At 36.7% G+C, this 22,445-nt stretch overlaps 1 protein-coding gene and 1 non-coding gene across 3 annotated transcripts in view; one reads left to right on the top strand and one right to left on the bottom strand.

The window, feature by feature from the left end:
• The window catches only part of UBE2E2 (ubiquitin conjugating enzyme E2 E2), a 357,209-nt gene that overhangs the window by 238,565 nt on the left and 96,199 nt on the right, over positions 1–22,445 (top strand). The gene's annotated exons all lie outside the window — the stretch shown is intronic.
• On the bottom strand, positions 18,678–18,779 carry LOC113254171 (U6 spliceosomal RNA). Its single transcript, XR_003315698.1, has one exon. It is a non-coding gene; the product is annotated as a U6 spliceosomal RNA (small nuclear RNA).

A 22,445-nucleotide genomic window follows, 5' to 3' on the forward strand; every position in this document is an offset into this window, starting at 1 on the left:
TCTCTATATGCTGCCTATTTTTAATATTGCTAAAAATTGTGAATATATGCCTTTGTTACCAATGTGTAACTAGTATCAAGAACATCTGTTATCATTTTAGAAGTGAAGTAGTACTTTCAAGCTGCCAGTCTTAAGCAGGACACGATATTAAATGCTAGTTCTCATTAGGTGGTAACAAATTCCAGAGATTCTTTATTTTATTTTAAAAGATAAATGACTATCCTCCATTGATAGTTTTTATCTGTCTCTGCAGATATAGGATAATGTGTGATGAAAGACTGGAGCTTCTCACAATTTCTGTTTGCTGTGCATCACCAACCCTGAGTCCTCAAGTTTTTCCACCCCAGCTCAGAGAACTTCCATGGTCTTCCCCTACTCCTGTTTGCTAGACGCACACTGGTCTAGGCAGGCAGGAGGAAGTGAGTAGGATTAGGGACAGGACAAGTGTTAAGTGATACCTGGGCACTTTAGATTAAGGAAAGGACCAGGCCAATTCTAGACCAAGAAATTGATTTTGATACTCTCCCACCTCATCTTTTGCATGCCTCAATATCTCTTATACTCTTGATCATCTTTCTGTAGCTGATAGAAGAGTTCTTTTATACTACTAGGGTAACTGTTATAATCAGAGACTCTGGAACCACGTGGCAGTGTGAGCTTGAGGGAATTACTTAACCTCTCTATGCCTCAGTTTCCTTGTTTGTAAAACTGGGATGGTGTGTAATGGTAATCCACTCCAGTTGGGATGTAAAGTGTATAAAACAGTGCCTAGCACCTAGTAGACACTACAGAAGTGTTAGCAGTAGTGATATTATAATAAATTATTCTTACTGCATTTTAGATGGTTAAGGCTATAGCTGCAGGGGAGACCTAATATACTCAATAAATGGGGGTCAATAAATGTTGCATTTCCTGATATTCCATTACTGAAAGAACTGCCTTTTCTTATAAATGCATCTTGCTTGAAACTAATTCTCAGTCTTTTTCCCATTATTCCTGCAGTGTACATCCTTCTTTTTTTTTTTTTTTTAAGATTTTATTTATTTATTCGACAGAAATAGAGACAGCCAGCGAGAGAGGGAACACAAGCAGGGGGAGTGGGAGAGGAAGAAGCAGGCTCATAGCAGAGGAGCCCGATGTGGGGCTCGATCCCATAACGCCAGGATCACGCCCTGAGCCGAAGGCAGACGCTTAACCACTGTGCCACCCAGGCGCCCCAGTGTACATCCTTCTAAGTATACTTAGAAAAGATGATAGTCAACTAAGCCAAATCATACTAGACAGGTATGACTGTTGGCCCCACCCTAGCAATGTTTTCTATTTAAATGGTATTCATTGGCAGAATTGTAGGAAACTTGGGATTAGGAAGGAGAATCTGAGCCTGTCACCTGGAGGTCCAAATCCGTTGTACTTCTCATATCAGAGAGGATATTGCCTTATTGTAAACCGTAAGAGATCTAAGACTCAGTTTTTATCATATATTCCTAGTAACTAGGAGTAGTCGTAACCTGATGGTTATGGAACATTAGGCCATGCAACTCTCTTGCCAGTGACTTGAGATGGCTGGCTTCCTGGGTCCCTAGATGCCAGGTGTCTGCAGAGAGGGCCTCAGAGTGGCTTCTGGATCTGATGAGTTACTCTCTCTCCTGTACATTGTTTCTTTAAAATTTTTTGCTGGAGGTGCCTGGGTGGCTCAGTCAGTTAAGCATCTGACTTCAGCGCAGGTCATGATCTCTCGGGGTCCTGGGATTGAGCCCCACATCAGGCTCCATGCTCAGAGGGGAGTCTGCTTGTCCCTTTCCCTCCACCCCCCCCCACTCTCTCTCTTGCAAATAAATGAATAAAAATCTTTAAAAAAAATAATAAATTTTTTTGCTGGCTTTTAAAAAATAGTACATAAATAAACTGCTTATTATTTGTCTTTAATTACTACTACCCAGCATAATGTAGTAATAACTGCTACATCATTTTGCTTCGGATTGAACACATTTTAAGTTTATCCCGGTATAGTTACAAACTCCTTCGTGTTTAGTGATTGTCATTTATTGTAATATAGAATGGTCCTCTGCTTTTAACTCAAAAGAAATAGAGGGCTTCGTGCTAGCCATTTTCATTAATATTAATATTAATATTTTAAAGATCATAATGTTCTTGATAAACTAAAATGTACAAACTATATGAACTGTGACATTGGACTTGATTTTAAAATACCATGTTTGCATATCACTGTTGTGCCTGTTTCAGACCTCTAATGGCTATAAAGCCCTGGCTTACATTTAACAGACAGTCAACAACTGTGACAGAGGAGCTTTGCCCGGTAACTGGATAAGCAAACAGTCATCTAGTAATGAAGTTGGTCTTTGAAGGGTAAACCATAACCTGACCTGCCAAGTCAATGGTATTATCAAAGTGTTTTGTATAATTTATGGTAGATTGGTGTTTACTTCATTATTTAAATGTACTTACTACTTTTTTCCAAGGAGACAGGTTAAAAGACAGTAACAGCAACTATTAACATAAATTTTTACATTTATTTTTAGGGCCTCTCAAACACAGGATACTTTCCTAGAACCTAATAAGGAGATACGTGAAATTTTATTGTGCTGAAAAATAACTTTGTCAGTTCTACTTAAATCCAAAACGAAGCAAATAAACAATAATCTTAAATCAGAATTTAATTATGTACTACCCTATTTGTTATCCTAAACTGTGAAACAAGTGAAAGTTATGAGAGGCAGAGGTGATGTACTTAGAAAGTACTTCTCCGGTTACTGTAACTGTGGTAATTAAATAGCCGTTCTGAACGTTAGTTTTCTCATCTACAAAATGTGAATTACATTTGTGCTGCTTACTTCTTAGGCTTTGTGGTGGGAATCAAATGATATAGTATGTAAGAAAAATCCTTCTTTAATTACCAAGTGTTTTTCAAATGTATGTGAAATCTTAAATACAAATAATGCAATTAGCAATATGGACTCAAAGACTATGGCTGCACATCTGTATCTTAGAAAATAATTTGCTTAACATCCTCTTCATGGATACTTAAATTTTCATTTCCATTTTTGCTCATTAAAGGGGAAGCTGCTTTACATACCAATAGCAGTACTTACTGACATCTTACTATTATTCTGCATACTATTTTACTCTTCAACTGTTGTTTCTACATGTCATATCATTTAATCCTCACAGCAATCCTATGATGTAAGCAATGTTATTACCATTGAAGGAACTAAAACAGAATTGCTTAAAGAATTCCCAAGGTCACACAGCTAGCTAACGAGTGGCAGCTAAGATAGAGCTTAGATCTGTGTGAATCCAAAATCCAGGCAGCTCTACCTGCCCCTGCAATAGGCAGTTTGAATCACACTACTTATAGTATAGTTCATCTCCTATTGAAGACCCCAAAAGTCATAAATTTCTAAAAGACCATTGTCATGAAATAGTTTTAGAATAGTTTATCATAACTTTTCCCCACAAAAAGTCCCATTAGCTCTTGCTAGTAACTAAGAGTATCTGACAAATTCATTACCTGACTTTAAGATGAAGTGGATGATCCTCTGGCTTCTCAGAGACCACCAGTGGTTATGCAGTGGCTGAATTGGAAATCCTTTAGCCAGAACAGAAGTGTGGGCAGAAGGAACCTTCACTTTTGCTGTTCCCCAGGCCAGGTCTGTAGAACTCTGTACTTCGCATCTCCAAACCCCACTTACCCTTCAGCCTCCCAGCTCTAGCACAACTGGCATTTTTCCTTAACTAATGACAAGTATTGTGACATATCTATAGAATTACTTAAGCCATTTCAATTGAATGCCTGCAAATGCCCTCTTGAACAGTAGCTATCAAAGGAAAAATATATGTTTAACTGTAACTGAGAGTTATGTAGTGCCTCACTTTTTACAAAATTTCTGTTTTGACCGAGTCTCTAGTCTCAGAGCATAGTGTGCATTTATGAGTATATGCACACATTCTTTAGAGTTGGACAAATTCCTGTAACAGTTTGCACAGTAATAGTAGAATACTTTTTAACTGCCTCCCGCCCCCGCCCCTGCCTTAGGAGAGTTCCTATTAAGGTGGCTTCCAAAGTATGATGCTTTATATCTGAAGTGTGCAGAATGATTACAGGGAGTACAGAATAAACATTTTAAGATGTATAATTACCTATATTAATTTTAGTTTATATTGGGGAAAATATTATAACTAGTAATCAGAACTGTGATTTCATGGTTTTTTAATTGAGGCTAACCTAGGTATTTTATTTTTTAAAAGGGCTTAAATAGGCATTTTGGTTCTTTAAAAATTTTTTTAATTTAGAGAAAATGTTAAATGAAGGATACTACAGTTAGTACCTAAGTAGATAGACACACATATAAACGATATGTGGAAAGCATTGGCCCCTTATATGCACAGTTAGCTCACAGCTAGTTTTCTATATATCCTGTATAACAAAGTCTTTATAATCCTTGCCTGTGTGACAGTCTGTAATAACTTTGGATTGGTTGTTCTTTGCATTAAAGTAAATTCTTTACAGAATATTTTGTCCTGTTGCAAAATAATGGTTAATCTCTGAGACTTGTTTCTTCACTTCCCTTATAACAATATATTTTTTATTCACTTCCTCCTTCACAGTAGAAGAAGCTCCATAGAGTTTAGTATGTGTTTGCAAAATGAGTGCAAAACAGCAATTATTTTTCTTGGTAATTTAAATGAGATCTAACTATGAAAAGGTCTAAGATAAAATTTCAAAGCAGTTTTTCCCTGAAAAAATAAGATACTCAATTAAGAGAAGCTGGCTAAAAGGAATACGTTAAGGGCTCTATTAAATATGAAATGTATGCTCTATTGGGATTTCAAAGTCACTGTTGGTCATAAAATATACTTTATTATGTGTGTTTATGTATTTTGCATTTGGCTACATGAGAAACCTCAGGCTTAAAGGTTTTCTTTTCTTGGCTTTTTATCTTGTAAGTATGTTTTCCCTTTGTGGTTATACTTGAATATGGTTTAAGTTGAAGGCCTAAGATTTGTGCTTTGGGAAAGTTTTTTGTTGTTTTATCTGTTGGTTTTAACAGAGAAAACTGTCAGAAAATAGTGTGGGTTTTGGAATCCAAATGACATGGTTTAGAATATTGATCCTCTACTTACTTTTCCAGTGACTTTAAGCAAGTTGCCTGACCAAACCTCAGTTATACCAACTGAAAATGAGCCTAATAATCTTTACTTCCTGGAGTTACAATCAAGATTAATGTGAAATACTAAAAGGGTTTAGTGCAGCATAGGGGCAGAGTAAATAGATGGTAACTATTAGTTTTATTTTCAGCAATCAGCAGTGGCTCCATAAATCACGGTCATGTAAGGCTGATATTCAAAGCCTCACTATACTGGGCAGCCTTCTTTCCTTGAACTTCTCTTACAGAGCTCACTTACTCTTGTTCCACATAGACCATTCTGGATTTTGCTGCTCACCTACCATCTATTTTGAATCCATGCCTTCTGCCTTCCCTCAAGGCCAGTCCTTCTTGTCAGTCCTAACATGTCATTTGCCCTTCTTATTTCATTCTTTACTTCTGTTTTATCTGGACTTCCAATTGATAACACACAATTTAGCAGTTGTTTTTTTCTCTACTTCTTTTATTCAAATTTTAATTTCTACAAACTGTAAGTATTTCAGGCAAAGAAGACTGTATTTTTCCCATATTACACACAGTTGTTCGGCTTAATGCCAAAAACAAACAAAAAGACATTGAAGCAGATCCATGAAGAAAAGGGAAAAGTGGCGGTCATAAGTAAAAATAAGAGTGACACATTCTGATACATTTAGTTTAGGGATGGTTATGATACATTGAGCATCTACCATTGTACTTTATTCATTGCAGTCACTAGGAAGTAGTCAAAGTCTAAAGTTAAAGTCTACTTAGGGGGAGATACCTAGCTCTGCAGTAATGGAAATGCAGTGAAGAGAAGAGGAAATACACTAAATCTCTGATGTCAGAAGACTTGGATTCAAATTTTATTACTCTAGTTGCACGACCTTGGATAAGTCACTTAACATTAGGTGTGAAATTGGAGGGCTAGAGAGAGTTGGGAACCAAACCAAACAACTAATAAAAAAATTAAAGTAGACTTGGACTCTGAAGATTAATCTTGGCTCTGGAACTAATTGTGTATGTGTCCTTGATCAAGTTGTGCATCTCTTGTTTCCTCATTTCTAAATTGAGGGTGATGAAATCCATCTCACAAGGCTATTTGGATCAAATTGGAACACGTGTGTGTTGATGCCTGGTATATTGTGGGCACATAGTAAATTTTGTGTTTATTTTTATTTTTTATTTTTTTTTTAAGATTTATCTATCCATTTGAGAGAGAGCACAAGTGCAAGAGCAGGGAGGGGCAGAGGGAGAGGAAGAGAAACAGACTCCCACTGAGCACAGAGCTGAATGCAGGGCTTGATCTCACCACCCTAAGATCACGACCTGATCCAAAATCAAGAGTTGGACACTTAAAAGACTGAGCCACCCAGATGCCCCTGTTGTGTTTATTTTTAAATAAACCTCAATGGATCTACATTGACTTAATTGTAAAATGAGGGACTTGAGATAGAGGAGCACCAAAATCTCTGAGTTTTGACATTCCGTGTCATTTACCTCAGGGAGAAGATAATGGGTAAAGGATGGATATTGTTATCTTTAAGCTCATCAGAGGATGATGAGGATAATTTAACCTAAAAGAAACAATTGCAGCAAAAAATGGATACATCTAAATTACATAAGGCACTAATAAAATATATTTTCTTATTCACATCATGGATTTACCTTTATAGTCATATCAGTGGACATCTGTGGCATCTTCTCCATGGGTTTTGACGTTCCATTCTGCCCAGTAAGAACTTTTGTATATTGCACTGTTAGGATGATCAAGTACATCAGTATTAACTTAAAGCAGAGTTGAACCTGTCAAGTTGACAGGTAATTCACTGGCAGAAGAAGAGCTATATTTTATAATATATCTGTCAAGTTTGACTTCTCCTTAATATTATACATGATTAAACAAGTTCCAAGAGAATGTAACATTGATTCATTCTATTTTTCAGTGAAGAATTCTGCCTATTGAAGAGAAAAATGTAATCTATTGTCAATCTGTGTGTGTGTGTGTGTGTGTGTGTGTGTGTTTTACTTGAAGGCCTTTGATTTCTAAAATAAACGCAAAATCGCAGCTTACTTTTCCCTCATTCTCACAAATTTTCTATACAATCTTTGAATATTGTTTCAGTTTGGCAAATTTCTGAATAAGGATTTACAATGCCTTGTTTATCTGGCATGTAGCCATGTAGGCAAATGTTAAGAGGCCCAAGTAGTACTAATCTGAATCTTCTAGTAAAAGAAGCTGGTATCTGTCAGGTAGGTTGGAAAGTTTAAAAGCATTACAGTAATAAGAGGTTTCCTGGGAAGGCCCTGTTTACCAGAGATCAAATGTGGAGATCTCAAATAATACACTAGAATCTACCAGTAGATCTTAAAATTGGGCATTAGAGATCTCTGAAAGAGTTACTGCTGCTGTGCCCCATTCTTTCTTTTCTGGTTTCCCAGAATTCCAAGATGGCACTACCCTCCTTGCTACAAGGGATCTTACCATCTAGGGAAATGAAAATTTCTTTGCTTACCAGAAAGTTATGGATCTTGATCTCTTGGATCCAGGGGTCTGACAGGTAGATCCATGAGGTCCAATTTCATGGGTGTGTAGTATACTGTAGTGTATACCAGAATGATTGGTCTATAAGGAATCATGTCTTCCTTCACAAACACTTACATTTAGGGTTCTGTTTTTATTTTTTCTAAAGTTGTTCTTTTAAGCATTTCATTCGTAACACCTCTAAGGGAAATTGAAATTTTAAATAGATAAGACAAAGTGAAAAAATTGAATTTGGTTCATCATTTTTGTGATTAAGCATATGTAACTTTTAATTTTCCTATTTGTTCAAGTAAATAGTTGGACAACTTAAGAATTATATCTGACACCACAGTTGAAACTGTTAACAGAACTGTAAAGGAATATAATAAATACATACTTTTCCCTCAAGCCTTTGAAAAAACATGAGGGATTATTAAAAGATACTTCTTTTTTTTTTTTTTTTTTTTTTTTTTTTTTTGCTTAAATTCTGGTTGTAGTTCTTGGCTCAGAATATTTCTCTGAATACTAAATCTGTTTTATGAATGCCAGTTCACTTTTCTTAGGTTTTAAATACTGATTTTAAAAGAAGACTCCCGAACAGTGGTATTCAGACGTTTTTAACCATGTGATCGGTTCTTCAAACAAAATATTTCGTGGATGTTCAATATCTATAGTGGATCCCCTCTGTTCAAAATGGGGTGAAGAAAGGAAAGCAGAAGTGATGTACACACTCGGACATACATACACATATACATAAATCTCCCACAGTTCCAAGGACTACAGTTCGAAAATCACTGCTGTTTTACTAACTTTTTGTTAGGATGATTGATAGCCCAATTCATATTATTCTGAAGTAGACTTTGAACAATAATTATTATAAATTAAGCAAATTTCAGGAAGATTCCTGAAAGATTGGCAGCAGTGGCATTGTTCTTTAATTTCTTCATAAAAACAGAGCAGCTAGGATATCAGAATCAAAACCTACGTATAGCAGGTACATCAAAACCCAAGTACTTCCTCCAATCCCCAAAGACTAGCAGGTAAGGAACAATTACCAACAACTACAAGATTCAGACAGGCCCAGTAACGGTGTGGGAGGAAGCAGAGGAAAAGAAACAGGACAGCTGATAGCCCAGAGAATAGGAAATCCCTCAAATTGTCAGCAGCTACTCACTGGCAAGCACATTAAGGCTATCGGAATAGATGCTGAGATTAGATGGGTGTTTTTGCAAGATCTAATTCATAGGCAAATACAAGGGAACTGAGAAGCAATTCAGTTTGATGGTGCTGGATCATTCTGGTTCTTATATAGTCTTGAAGCAAGAGAACCAAAGCTCCCTTCCAAAACAGATCTTCTCACGGAGAAAAGCTGCTTGAAGTAGAATCCAAATTGAGCAGGACAGGACAATAGGGGAGGAGAAAGAAAAAGTCCAGATAAAAAGCAGGTGATGGCATAATGACACAATAAGATATCACCTTAATACCTGTCAGAACAGCTAGTATCAAAAAAGACAAATAATCAGTGTTGGCAAGGATGTAGAGAAAAGGGAGTCCTTGTGCACTGGTGATGATAATGTGTAAGTTGGTGTAGCCACCGCGGAAAACATTATGGAGGTTCCTTGGAAATTTAAAATAGAAATACCATACGATCCAGTAATTCTGGGTGTTTACCCAAAGAAAATGACAACACTAATTTGATAAGATACATGCACCCCTGTGTTTATTGTAGCATTATTTACAATAGCCAAAATATGGAAGCAACCCAAGTGTCCATTGGTTGATGAATGAATAAAAAAGATGAGAGATATGTATATGGATGTATATCTATATATAAAAATAGATTCATATAATATTCCATTTTATATATATAATAGAGATTATATATATATGAGATTATTATGCTAAGTGAAATAAGTCAGAGAAAAACAAATACCATATGATTTCACTTATGTGTAGAATCTAAAAAACAAAACAAGCAAAAAAAGCAGAAATAGACCCATAAATACAGAGAACAAATTGGTGGTTGCCAGAGGGGAGTGGGGTGGGGGAATGGGCAAAATGGGTAAAGGGGAGTGGGGGGTACAGGCTTCCAGTTATGGAATGAATAAGTCATGGGGATGAAAAGTACAGTTTGGGGAACATAGTCAATGGTATTGCAATAGTGTTGTATGGTGACAGATGGTAGCTACACTTGTGAGCATAGGATAATGTATAGAGTTGTGAAATCACTGTGTTGTACACCTGAAACTAATGTAATATTGTGTGTCAACTATACTCCAATAAAATATGTGTGTGTGTGTATGTGTGCGTATAGAAAGCTCTTAAAAAAAATAAACCATAAAAATGCTTTCAATTCTTTTTGTAAGAAGGTTCAGTATAAATGAAAAAGAACAGTAAATGAATAAATAGGTAAACAGATAAATAGGGGCATCTGGGTGGCTCAGTTGGTTAAGCATCTGCCTTCAGCTCAGGTCAGGATCCCAGGGTCCTGGGATTGAGCTCCTTGTGGGGCTCTCTGCTCAGTGGGGAGCCTGCTTCTCCCTCTTCCTCTGCAGCTCCACCTGCTTTGCTCACTTTCTCTCTGTGTCAAATAAATACAATCTTTAAAAAAACAAAAACAGATAAAGCAGGTGATGACAACATAGGCAATCCCACAAAGTGGAAGGCCATTTTTTAAAAATCACTTTGTGAAAACAAGAACAGAGAAAATTCTAGAATCATGAAGTTAGAAAAACTATCCTGGGCTATTCTTTTCAAAGTACAGGAAAACTTATTTCATTTAAAAAAAAAAAAAAGCAAAATAAAATTTTTAAGATTTTTAAGGAAAAAAAATAACAAAATAATGTCCCAAAGATGAAAACATCCCCCCCCAATCTACAAAATAGATGGAAAGTATGAACTATTATTTTAAAACAAAATGAAAAAGTGTTTAATGCTATAGGCTAGGAAAGAAAACATAAATTGGAATTTGAAAAGATTGAAAAATTAGTTGTTTGGAGAAAAATCCATGAAGTACCATGTTTAAGATACTCAAAGTTGGAAAACATGAGCAACTGATTTTCTATCCAGCCAAACTTACTTTCAAGTATAACTACCACAGGTAAATAGTTGTGAGTATTCCAAGAATTGAAGTGTTGTTCTCATGAGCTCTTGTTGAAGAATCTACTAGAGAATGAGTTTCAGACAAAAGCCCTTCCCCACATCCTCCCCAAAACAAAATGAAACAACTGGAGAGATTTCAGAGTAAGAGCTGGTGAAATTCTGTTTCCTGGCACTAGATAGTGGTCCGTGTGACTCAGTTCTGGCCCATGAGCTGGAGTGGCAGAAATACAAAGTGCTTCTAGGCACCATCCACATTCTCTTCACTAATTGGCCTGCTGGGTGCAGAGGGTCTTGCACAGTATTTCTTGACACCAATAGAAATCATATTATTTTTATTTCAGATATCTCGTATAATATCTGTGCCTCACTGCTTCAAGATTACAATAGTTATTGGATTCACCAGTTTAGATTAAATTTTGTCACTGAATCTAATAAGCACATATGTAACACCAAATTTTTAAATACTTTGTCAGCCATATTTCAATTCAGTGTTTCCTTTGTAATACAATGCATTTTATATGATATATTTAAAAACATTATTCTGAGAAGAGGTCCATATGCTTCACCAAACTGTCAAATGAGTCATGGAACAAAAAAAAGGTTAAGAACTTCTGATTTGAATGGAAAGAGATGGGGTCTCTAAATTAATAAGAACAGAGTACCTTTTCCCCACTCCGTCAGCACACATTGAAAATGGCTTGAGCAAGAAATAAACTTTTGTTGTATTTAAAAGAAAATGATAGAAGAAGAAAATTTTAAAAACTTATAATGGAGGTAAGGTCTCAACTTGATTTCATTCAAATACTTTTGTAGAAAGAACTTTAGTTTTTCTGAATGTTTTAGTAGCTTTCTGTTATTTAAAATCAATTGACATGGACTTTACTGATTATCTCCAGGAGTCAAAAGAGACACCAGACTGTCTTCAATTTTTGTGGTTGGGCAGACGAAGCTAGGCCGAACAATTCTGTTACATGCCTGAGCCACACAGTGGTTCTGGTTTTTACTTTACAGTGTAAGTCTGGTTCAAAGTGCTCTTTTAACTGCATGGATATTAGAAGTAAGTCCATTCTGTACATTTTAGTACATTTTTTTAGTCTTCTATCACCAAAGCAAAACAAAACACCTAATTGTATTTATGGACTTTATTACTGAAGGGCACTTTAGAGGGTAGCTAAACTACCATCCTCATCTTTATAAGAGTAAACCGAGGACCAGAAAAGTTTCGATTTGTACATGGTCAGATTTACCCATGGTCACACAACCAACGTGGCCGTCTGGGCTCAAACTGTGCTGTTTCCACACATGTGATGCTCACATTGTGCTAAACCCCAGTCTTCTATCTTCCTTCTCTCCTACTGCCTTTCTACTTTCTGCTGTCAAAGTAGAAATTGCGATGCTTTGGTCTGTGATTTCATCCTCCCTCTTGCCTGCGTACTTTGTATTCCGTCCCCTCTTGCCTCCTCTTCAAGCCACATTCCTTTCTGCCCCTTCCCATCCAGACTTCCAGAAAGAGAAATACATTGTCTCTCTTTTAATCTCTTTTATTGTTCATTCCTTCCTTAATCCACAACCCACAATGCCAGACATTTCACTTAAACTGCTCTTCTCAAAGTCACAAACATCAGTTTTCAGTTTTCACTGAAACTGATGGACCATTCTCAATGTTTTTCTCTACCATTCTGCAGTATGTCACACTGTTGACTTCTTTTTTTCCCCTTGAAGTGTTTTCCTCACTCTTAGCCTCTGTAGTACCATGCTCTACTGACTCTCCTCATTTGGTTTCTCATCTTAGGCCATACTTTTAAATGTCTATGAGTGTATCTCATAAGAACACCCTCTTAATGTCTCCCCATTTTCACTGCTGGTTTTCTCATAACCTGATATACTCCTGGGGCTCTGAAGATGCACTGTGTGCTGTTTTCTCACAAATCTAGTCTGCAACAGCTCTTTCACCTAAATGCCATACTCGGCTGGGCATCAGCACCTGGGCATCCTATAGGCTCTTCAAATTCAGAATGTTCCTTTTGTGTCTTGGCTCCGGAATTCAGACTTCTTTCCAGGGCACCGTCATTACCACCATCATCTTATACCTTGAGTAATGTAAAGCCTCCTAACTGGTCTCATGTCCCCAGTCTCAGCCCCTTCCTCACTGCTGTCAGAGTGGTCTTTCTTTTTTTTTTTTTTTTTAAGATTTTATTTATTTATTTGACAGAGATAGAGACAGCCAGCAAGAGAGGGAACACAAGCAGGGGGAGTGGGAGAGGAAGAAGCAGGCTCATAGCGGAGGAGCCTGATGTGGGGCTCGATCCCATAACGCCGGGATCACGCCCTGAGCCGAAGGCAGACGCTTAACCGCTGTGCCACCCAGGCGCCCCCAGAGTGGTCTTTCTAAAACGAAAATATGTTCATGTACTCTTCTCTTTCTAAAAGCTATTCGTGATCTCATTGCCCTCAGGGTAAGTCCAGTGTTAGCACTATATAAAAGGTGCTTTCATGGTCTGGTCCTGCTTACCTTTCCTGCCTCACCCTTTGCCACACACCATACAGTGCCTAGTTTTCTGCAAGAAACTTCTTCTTGTCTCTTGCCTCCTGCACTTTGCCTATGCTCTTCCCCTACCTACCTTTCTCTCCCTGCTTTCCTTCAGCATTCCCCTACTCTTGGAGAACTTCTTTGAATCTCTCAGGTCTCATCTCTTAAAAGCTGGTTAAGGAGCCTTTTCTCTCTGCTTCCATAAGCACTCTGTACTTATTTCTGTTACAGATACCATTCATTATAGTACATTGTAATTGTCCCTTAACTTGTCTGTCTTCTCCCCTTATTTGGTAAGAAGAGCAGCTGTGTTTTACCGCTATGCCCCCAGGATCTAGCATCTGCATTTTCTTTTAATGGATGAATTAACATATCTTTGGTTATAATAAAGACATTTTATTTTCTTCACTGCAGTGGAACTAAAGCTAGGCTACAACTAGCCTTTGGGATCCACACCATATCCCTATCTTATGGGTGAGACTTCAGCCCTCTGAAAACTAAATAATTATATAAACTCCCTTGGACTTTTGAAATAAACAGAATAGTCCTTTTCCAGTCTAGTGAGCTGTAATAAGGAAACACAGATTTTCCAAAGTGTTAAATGTTTGAAAAGAACCTTACCTTCAATAATAATGTGAAAATTCCTAGGAAAAATTTCCAAGTTCTGTTTTTTTCCTTTAGAGCCTGGGAAGGGATTTTCTTTCTTTCTTAAGGTTGTGTGTGTAATTCTTTTCTTTACCTCATGCATCTGGTTACAGTGACTTTGAATTAATTATAATGAATAAATGGGAAACAAAAGAATCAAATGGCCTTTATTATACAAATACATCTGTACTTAAATGTTGCCTAAGAACAGGTGGCTAAACCTCAGAAGACCCACACATTTATCTGGTGGGCAAATTGTGAATACAAAACATTATCTTACTATTCTTTATCTTCTAGATGTAACGTGCAAAATTCCTATTAACATAGTTGTTAATTATCCTACCACTGAGACAAATAGCTTTTAAATCTACCTTTGTTACTTACATGCAGAGGAACATAGCATTTTAATGTTCATGAATGCTGGCAATGAGTTGAAAGAAGGGTAGTACACTTAAAAACATCTCTAGGGGCGCCTGGGTGGCTTAGCCGGTTGAGCGTCTGCCTTCGGCTCAGGTCATGATCCCAGGGTCCTGGGATGGAGTCCCGCATCGGGTTCCCTGCTCAGCGGGGAGTCTGCTTCTCCCTCTGCCTCTGCCCTTCCCCCTGCTCGTGCACTCTCTCGCTCAAGCTCTCTCTCTCAAATAAATAAAATCTTAAAAACAACAACAACAACAAAAACATCTCTAACACAACCCAATGCGTGTATTCTTTACGTATCCTCTTTCACCTTCTTGGTGAAACAGGTGGTCACCTGTTTTGTAGATTGAACCTGGGTTCTCTGCTCAGTGTCTTTTTCTCTGTTTGGCCCCTTTCTGGTCCACATCAGCTTCTGGTCTCTTCTTCCCATAAGGTTCCTTCTTAGGAGTAACCCTGCGATGATTATCTTTGTTTTCTTGCCTTTATATTATCATCAGGGATAGGTATACTTTTATCTACTTTTTTTTTTTATCTTGCTTTGCTCATAGAACCAGTGTTTTCCAAGGCCTCTTGATATCTTTGTTACAGTAGCAGAAGGGCCAATCAAACCTAACAGGATCTCATCTAGATTTTTCTGTATGCTTCTAGTTTCACTGTTCCTACTCCCTGAAAATAAGCATTCTCAGAGCTTCTGTCGCTGAAACCATTTTTCTAAGTGAAGTCCTTTTGCAGCATTGTTAGGAAGAGTAATAACCCATTCTCTTTTCAGTTCTCCCTTAATATATTTCTCTTGGTCTCTGTTTGTAACTCATTATTAATATGTAACATAGTTAAACTGAATAAAATGAATTTCTTAAAATTCTAATCAATAAATCAAAACTTAAATCAGTTAGGGCTTATGTTGGAGCAGGAACCTGCCAAAATATGAGTTTGAGCTTTTTCAAGAGTTTATTTTTAAAGCATGATTAACCATGAAAGGGAAACAGATCTCAATTGTTTTGTGCTGGATTTTTCAGTTAGACATGCAATTCTCTTGAAATCCGTGTGAGCCAAGTTTACAAACATAGTAGCAGGTCTTTAATATTTTCCTGGCATTGAGACTGATCTAGTAAAAGGAAGAACACATTTATGTATGTTTATTCTAACAAAAATATGCTTATATGTGATAATATCATAACTACCAAACGTAGACCCTTCTCCTCAACCGCTGCTTACCTTAATTGCCATACAAGGCCACTGAGCTGGCAAGCTGAGCATTAGAGGTGAACCTGTGAATGCTTTTAATGTGCCTACAAAGAATTGAGTCTTTCTGAACTAGCATGAGTTGATTTGTCATTTGCCATCTAAATTAGAGTCTAAATTTAAAATTAGAGGATTACTTTCTCTGTGGTGACTTTTTGGACTTTGAAAATGAACTACTGCCAACTCAAGCAGAAGCATGGAATACCCAAGGATTCCCATTCACTCTATGAGTTATCATCTTATTTTATAGTATTTGAATTTCACATGCTTCTTCCTTCCCTTTCCATGTTGTTTTCTGCATTCCCTAAACAACCCAGCAAACAGATTTTCTTTGTAAAGTTGATTTTTGTTCCTTTTCCAACATATTTTTATCAATGTTGGTTTGCTTTTCTGTCTGCTCCCTGTCTCTGAGGTTCTTGTTTGTTGCTGTTGGCTTTGAAATTTAAGAAATAGTGTTGGTGTTTTGACGGTTCGAATATTTTCTTAATACTGATAGTGCTTCTATGAGCAAAGACATTTAATGTATTTATTATACGTGATACTAAGATTTATGAAATTGGCAGTAGAAAACCACTAAAAGATACTGACCCACAATTTAAATTAAATGAATCTAAATCATTTGATTTTTCATTCTACTATGTTCAATGTTTAATAAGCTGTTTTTGTTATAATACATCCATGTATACTATAAAAGCCGCTACCTACAAAAATACATAAACTTATAGGAATTTAACCAACTTAGAATGTTCTGACAATAACTGATAAGTTCCAGAGCTTATTATTTCCAATTGTGTTGATTTAACTGTGGAAGTTTGTGGGTTAAATCCCTCATTGTTTCTTTTACTAAAAACATTTTCTGCCTTTAATGTTCAGCTGAAGAGGTGTAATCTTTAACAAAATTGTAATTTAAAAAATTACATTGTGAATATTTAGCATTCTCTGGTCCTAAACAGTGTAATTGTGTTTGCAGTGAATAATTTGTTAATCTAAAATAGAAAGAACTCTTACGTGGATTAGGATAGTTTTTCTTGATACTTTGCAAATCCTTAGCCAGCTATGAACATACAACTAAATACGATTATAGTTCACAGTGAAAACAATCTATCGTGGGCTACTATATTTTTAGGAGCTTTTACATGATTGTTTTTGGAGTGGGAAAATACAACTTAAAGAAGTAGATAAATTTCATAAAGTAATACCTAAATGTTCCACATAGGTGTTTTAGGTTTTGTTTTGTTTTTAAAAATAATTTGGAATCACTGCCTTTACCAAACCAGTTGTATTGCTCCCCATTAGTTCTCACCGTCAGACAAACTGTGTGTTTACTTGTTTATTTGCTTAGTGTTATCCTCTCCTCACTAGGATATACATTCCATGAACATAAAGAGTTTGGTTTTGTTTGATGCTCAATCTGCATTACCTATGTGACCAACACACAGAAGGAGCTTAGAATATATTTGTTGAATACATGACTAAATAAACAAGTAAATTGATTTCATTTACATAATTTTTTTCTTTTTATTTAACATATTTTAAGCATTTCTTTGTTATTAAAGAGTAAAACACCTTTTTTAAGAAGAAATCATGGTATGCTAAAGCAATTAAGTGTAGATCAAATCTGATGGAGATATTTTAGTTACTCCAAGGCGGGTAGGTGCAGAGGGGGAGAGAATCCACAAGCAGACTCCCTGCTGAGCACAGTGCCAGAAGTGGTCTCCACCCCAGGACCCTGAGATCATGACCTGAGCCAAAACCAAGAGTTGGCAGCTTAACCAACTCTGCCACCCAGGTGCCCCTGCTCTGCTTTTATACATATTAAAGAATATATTTTATCTAAACAAAAGTGAATTTTATATTCATCAGGGCTTGAACTAGAATAAGACAAGAAAATTCAATTCTGCCAGCTTTTAAAAATACAACAGTAAATTATAAGTCTTTTCTGTCTCAGACCTAGTTTTTACTCCTACTCTCTTACCCTTTCTTTTATCTCCCACTGCCTTGTTTCTGTCTTTTTTCTTTTCTTCCTTCTTCTCATATATGTACTTATATATGCCCAAGAGTAAACAAGGGGAAAATGGTCAGATGTGCAGGTATGCTGGAGTAACTAACTGCTCAGTCCATCCCACTTCCTTCCCGGGTCTCTCAGACATTCTCATTTTTACCAATTTCCATTCTGTACTGATCTCCTTTATAACTTCATGGACAGACATTTGATAGGCAAGTATAACAAGGAAAGTTTGGGACTACAATATTAAAAAGTAGCTTTAGTATCTGTCAGTAGTTACATTGGAGCTATGGTGCTGTCAGCGATGCATTCTCCACTGCTTGCTTACAGAAAGTACAGGAATGGACATCTGGACAGTTTGGAGCCTACAGAACTGATAAGTCACCACTGAGCAAATCTTAACTACTTCTTGGGGAGGGGGGGATGTATCATTTCTCTTGAATTCAGTTGACATATTTGCTTCAAACAAAATCTTGAATGACACAGCCTATCCATAGTTTTTGGATAAAGGGGAGATGGGTTCGAGAAGGTACTTTGGGTTCCTAAAATGCCATGATCTCATTCACTGAAAAGTAGCCATTGGCATCCCAGCTAACTTTTCTTTTACTGTATATCCATTTTCATGGAACTTAGTAACATGAATAAATAACTAGTATACCATGGAGGGGTTGAGGATCTGGGGAGCAAAGGATCAAGCAAATTGAATTGGTACACTTATACTTCAGTACAGAGCAGATCTAGTTGAAATATCCCCACCCTCACCTCTCCCTATGCCTCTCCTCCCCAGAAAGCAAGTAATTTTAATGTTGATATTTTGCTGATATTTTTGGTGAGTACTATCATATTACCAGTGTGATTAACAGAACTAGAATGTAGCTAAGGTAAAGCATTTGGCAGTATTTTGGGAAAACTTCCATGTAGAGAGATGAGTAATCATATACTTACATTTAAAACGTAAACATATTGTGCAAGATGAACATTTGTACATATAGAAACTTTTTTTAAAGGAAACTCCAGAAGGACATTGCTTTTGTCGTTTTCAGTGTCAGTTCTTAAATTAACTTTTTTTTTAAAAGTATGGAACACTTCACGAATTTGTATGTCATCCTTGTGCAGGGGCCATGCTAATCTCTGTATAGCCAATTTTAGTATATGTGATGCCAGAGTGAGCACAAATTAACTTTTATTTTGGCATAACTTTGGATTTACAGAAAAGTTGCAAAGATAGTACCAAGTATTTCCATAACACCTCACTCAGTTTCTCTACTTAAGTTTTTATTTTATTACAAACATAGGTCAAAGATACTGTGGGTTTGATTCCAGACCACTGTAATAAAGCAAATACCATAATAGAGTGAGTCAAATCAATTTTTTAATTTCCTAGTACATGTACAAGTAACATTTACACTATGCTATAGTCTATTAAGTGTGCAATAACATTATGTCCTAAAAAAACACTGTAATACCTTAATTAAAAGGTACTTCATTGCTTAAAAAATGCTAACCATCATGTGAACTTTCAGGGAGTTAATCTTTTTGCTGGTGGGGGTCTTGCCTTGTTGGTGGCTGCTAACTAATGGGTGACGGTTATTGAAGGCTGGGGTGGCTGTGGCAATTTCTTAAAATAAGACAACAATAAAGTTTGCTACATCTGTTGACTCTTCCTTTCATGAACAACTTCACTATAGCACTCAGTGCTCTCTGGTAGCATTTTACCCACAGTAGAACTTCCTTCAGAATTGGAGTAAATCCTCTCAAACCTTGGCACTGCCTTATCAACTCAGTTTATGTGATAATCTAAATCCTTTGTTGTCATTTTAACAGTCTACCCAGCATCTTTACCAGAGGTAGATTCATCTCAAGAAACCACTTTCTTTGCTTATCCGTAAGAAATAACTCCATATCTGTTAAAAGTTTTATCACGAGCAATTCAGTCCCATCTTCAGGCTCCACTTTTTTTTGTTCCAGACTCCACTTTTAATTCTAGTTCTCTTGCTATTTCCATCACATCTGCAGTGAATTTCCCCCACTGAAGTCTTGAATTCCTCAAAGTCGTCCATGAGGGTTGTCTTGTTCATGTTGATATTTTGACCTCTTCCCATGAATCATGAATGTTCCTAATGACATTTGGAATCGTGACTTCTTTCCAGAAGGTTTTCAGTTTACTTTGCCCAGATCCATCAGAGGAATCATTATCTATGGCAGCTATAACCTTACAAAATGTATTTCTTAAATAATAAGACTTGAAAGTCAAAATGACTCCTGATTCATGGGCTGCAGAATAGATATTGTGTTAGCAAGTCTGAAAACAACATTAATCTTGTTGGAAATCTCCATCAGAGCTCTTAGGTGACCAGGTGCATTGTCAACGAGCAATAGTATTTTGAAAGGAATCATTTTTTTCTGAACAGTAGGTCTCAACAGAACTTAAAATATTCAATAAAACATGTTGTAAATAGATGAGCTGTCATCCAGGCTTTGTTGTTCCATTTATACAGCACAGGCAGAGTAGATTTCATAATTTGTAAGAACCCTAGGACTCTTGGAATGGTCAGTGAGTATTGGCTTCAACTTAAAGTCACCAACTGCTTTAGCCTGTCCTTTGAATCTTTGAAGCCAAGCCATTGACTTTTTCTCTCCAGCTATGAAAGTCCTACATGGCATTTTTTTCCAATATAAGGCTGTTTTGTCTACGTTGAAAATCTGTTGTTTAATGTAGCCGTCTTCATCAAGTATCTTATCTGGATCTTCTGGGTCACTTGCTGCGACTTCTGCGTGAGCACTTGCTGCTTCACCTTGCTCTTTTATGTTACAGAGACAGCTTCTTCAACCTCCTCAACCAACCTCTGCTAGTGTCCAACTTTTGTTCTGCAGCTTCCTGGCCTCTCTCAATTGAAGAGAGTTATGGCCTTACTCTGGGCTTTGGCTCAACAGAAGGTTCTGGCTGGTTTGATCCTCTATCTGGACCACTAAAACTTTCTCCATATCAGCAATAAGGCTGTTTTGCTTTGTCATCATTAATGTGTTCACTGGACCAGCACTTTTAATTTTCTTCAAGAACTTCTCCTTTGCATTCACAACTTGGCTGTTTTCTGCAAGAAGCCTAGCTTTCAGCCTGTCTCAGCTTTTGACATGCCTTCCTCACAAAACTGAATCATTTCTAGCCTTTAATTTAAAGTAAGAGATGTACAACTCTTCCTTTGATGTGAACATGTAGAGGCCGTTGTGGAGTTATTAATTGGCCTAATTTTATTACTGTTGTGTCTCAGGGAATAGGGAGGCCCACAGAGAGGGAGAGAGGGAATGGCCAGTCAGCAGACCAGTCAGAACACACACAGTTTTTATCAGTTAAGTTTGTTGTCTCATATGGGTGTGGTCATGGTGCCCCAAAACAATTAAAATAGTAATATCAAAGATCACTGATCACTATAACAAATACAATAATAATGAGAAAGTTTGAAATATTGGGAGAAGTGTCAAAATGTGACTCAGACATGAAGTAAGCACATGCCATTGGAAAAATGGTGCTGACAAACTTGTGACGCAGAATTACCACAAACCTTAAATTTGTAAAAAAATACAATATCTGCAAAGTGCTATAAAGTAAAGTATAATAAAATGAGGTATGCCTGTTTAAAAAAAAAAAGGAATGGAGCATAAAAAGGTACAACTACTAACAGGAAAAGGACATTAGATAAAAACTAAGGAAATCTCAATAAACTAAGGACTTTAATAATAATAATGTATCAATATTGGCTCATTACTTCTGACAAATGCACCATAATAATGTAAAATGTTAATAATAGAGGAAACTGGCTATAGGGTATATGAGGACTATGTATTATCTACCTTTGCAATGTTTCTATAAATTTAAAACTTTTAAAATCAGAAGGTTTAAAATAAAATATAATCCCCCCCCCCCCAAAAAAAAGTTAATCTTATGTTTATTCAGTATCTACTCTGCCCTCAGTACTTTTTGGTCACTGTTAAAAGTGTCAATTCTTTGTGAATTCACATTGAATCAAAAAATGCTCTCTGGGTGTCTGCTGGGTTCCAGACACCATTTAAGCTAACAAGGATACAAAGATGAGTAAGACACAGTACCTGCCCCCAAGGGACTCCAGTCTGCTGAAGGCTAAGAACAACATAGCCTAGGTTAGTGCTGTCACGGAGAGCATGTCATGGCCTGTGGGAAACCAGGGCTAGGGATCATTTATTTTGCTGGGGCTAGAGTGAAACCAAGTGTTGGAAAATGGCTAACTCTAAGAAAAATACAATAGACTGAATACCGAAGGAAATTTAAACAAGTATCGGACACTTTAAGGGTGGTAGCAAGGGTTTAGGGATGTTCAGAAGAAACCGGGGTAATGAGAACTCTTTCCAGTGGTGACTAATTACAAATAGAACTGTAAAATTTTTAGTCACAGCAGGAAACAAGGTCAGTATGAGCCAACAGTTTTCTTATATCAAAAATGATGTGATATGGGAAAATATTAAGAATATAACCTACAAAAAAAAATGGTATTCTTGTTCTCCCAGATGAGAAGACGATCTATACCAAAATAGCAAATCCAATTCTGTTCTCATTTGGTCATCCTTTTACCCATTATGTACAAAGAATCATCTTCAAGTTAGATAGACCAAAAATTAGAGAAGATTCAGAGAACCAAAAGAAGCATAAAAATGACAACTGAAGCCATTTTAAAAGCCACAAAATTACTTCGTACAGAAGAAAGATTTCTACCTCCCTAATTTCCAGTAATTGAAAGGTTGTTAGGAGAAGGGCACTGACAATAATGGTTTTTTGAACAGAGGTAAAGGAAAAGACCTTAAATTTAG

The sequence above is a fragment of the Ursus arctos genome, unplaced genomic scaffold (assembly GCF_023065955.2).
Source record: "Ursus arctos isolate Adak ecotype North America unplaced genomic scaffold, UrsArc2.0 scaffold_20, whole genome shotgun sequence".
NCBI lineage: Eukaryota > Metazoa > Chordata > Mammalia > Carnivora > Ursidae > Ursus > Ursus arctos.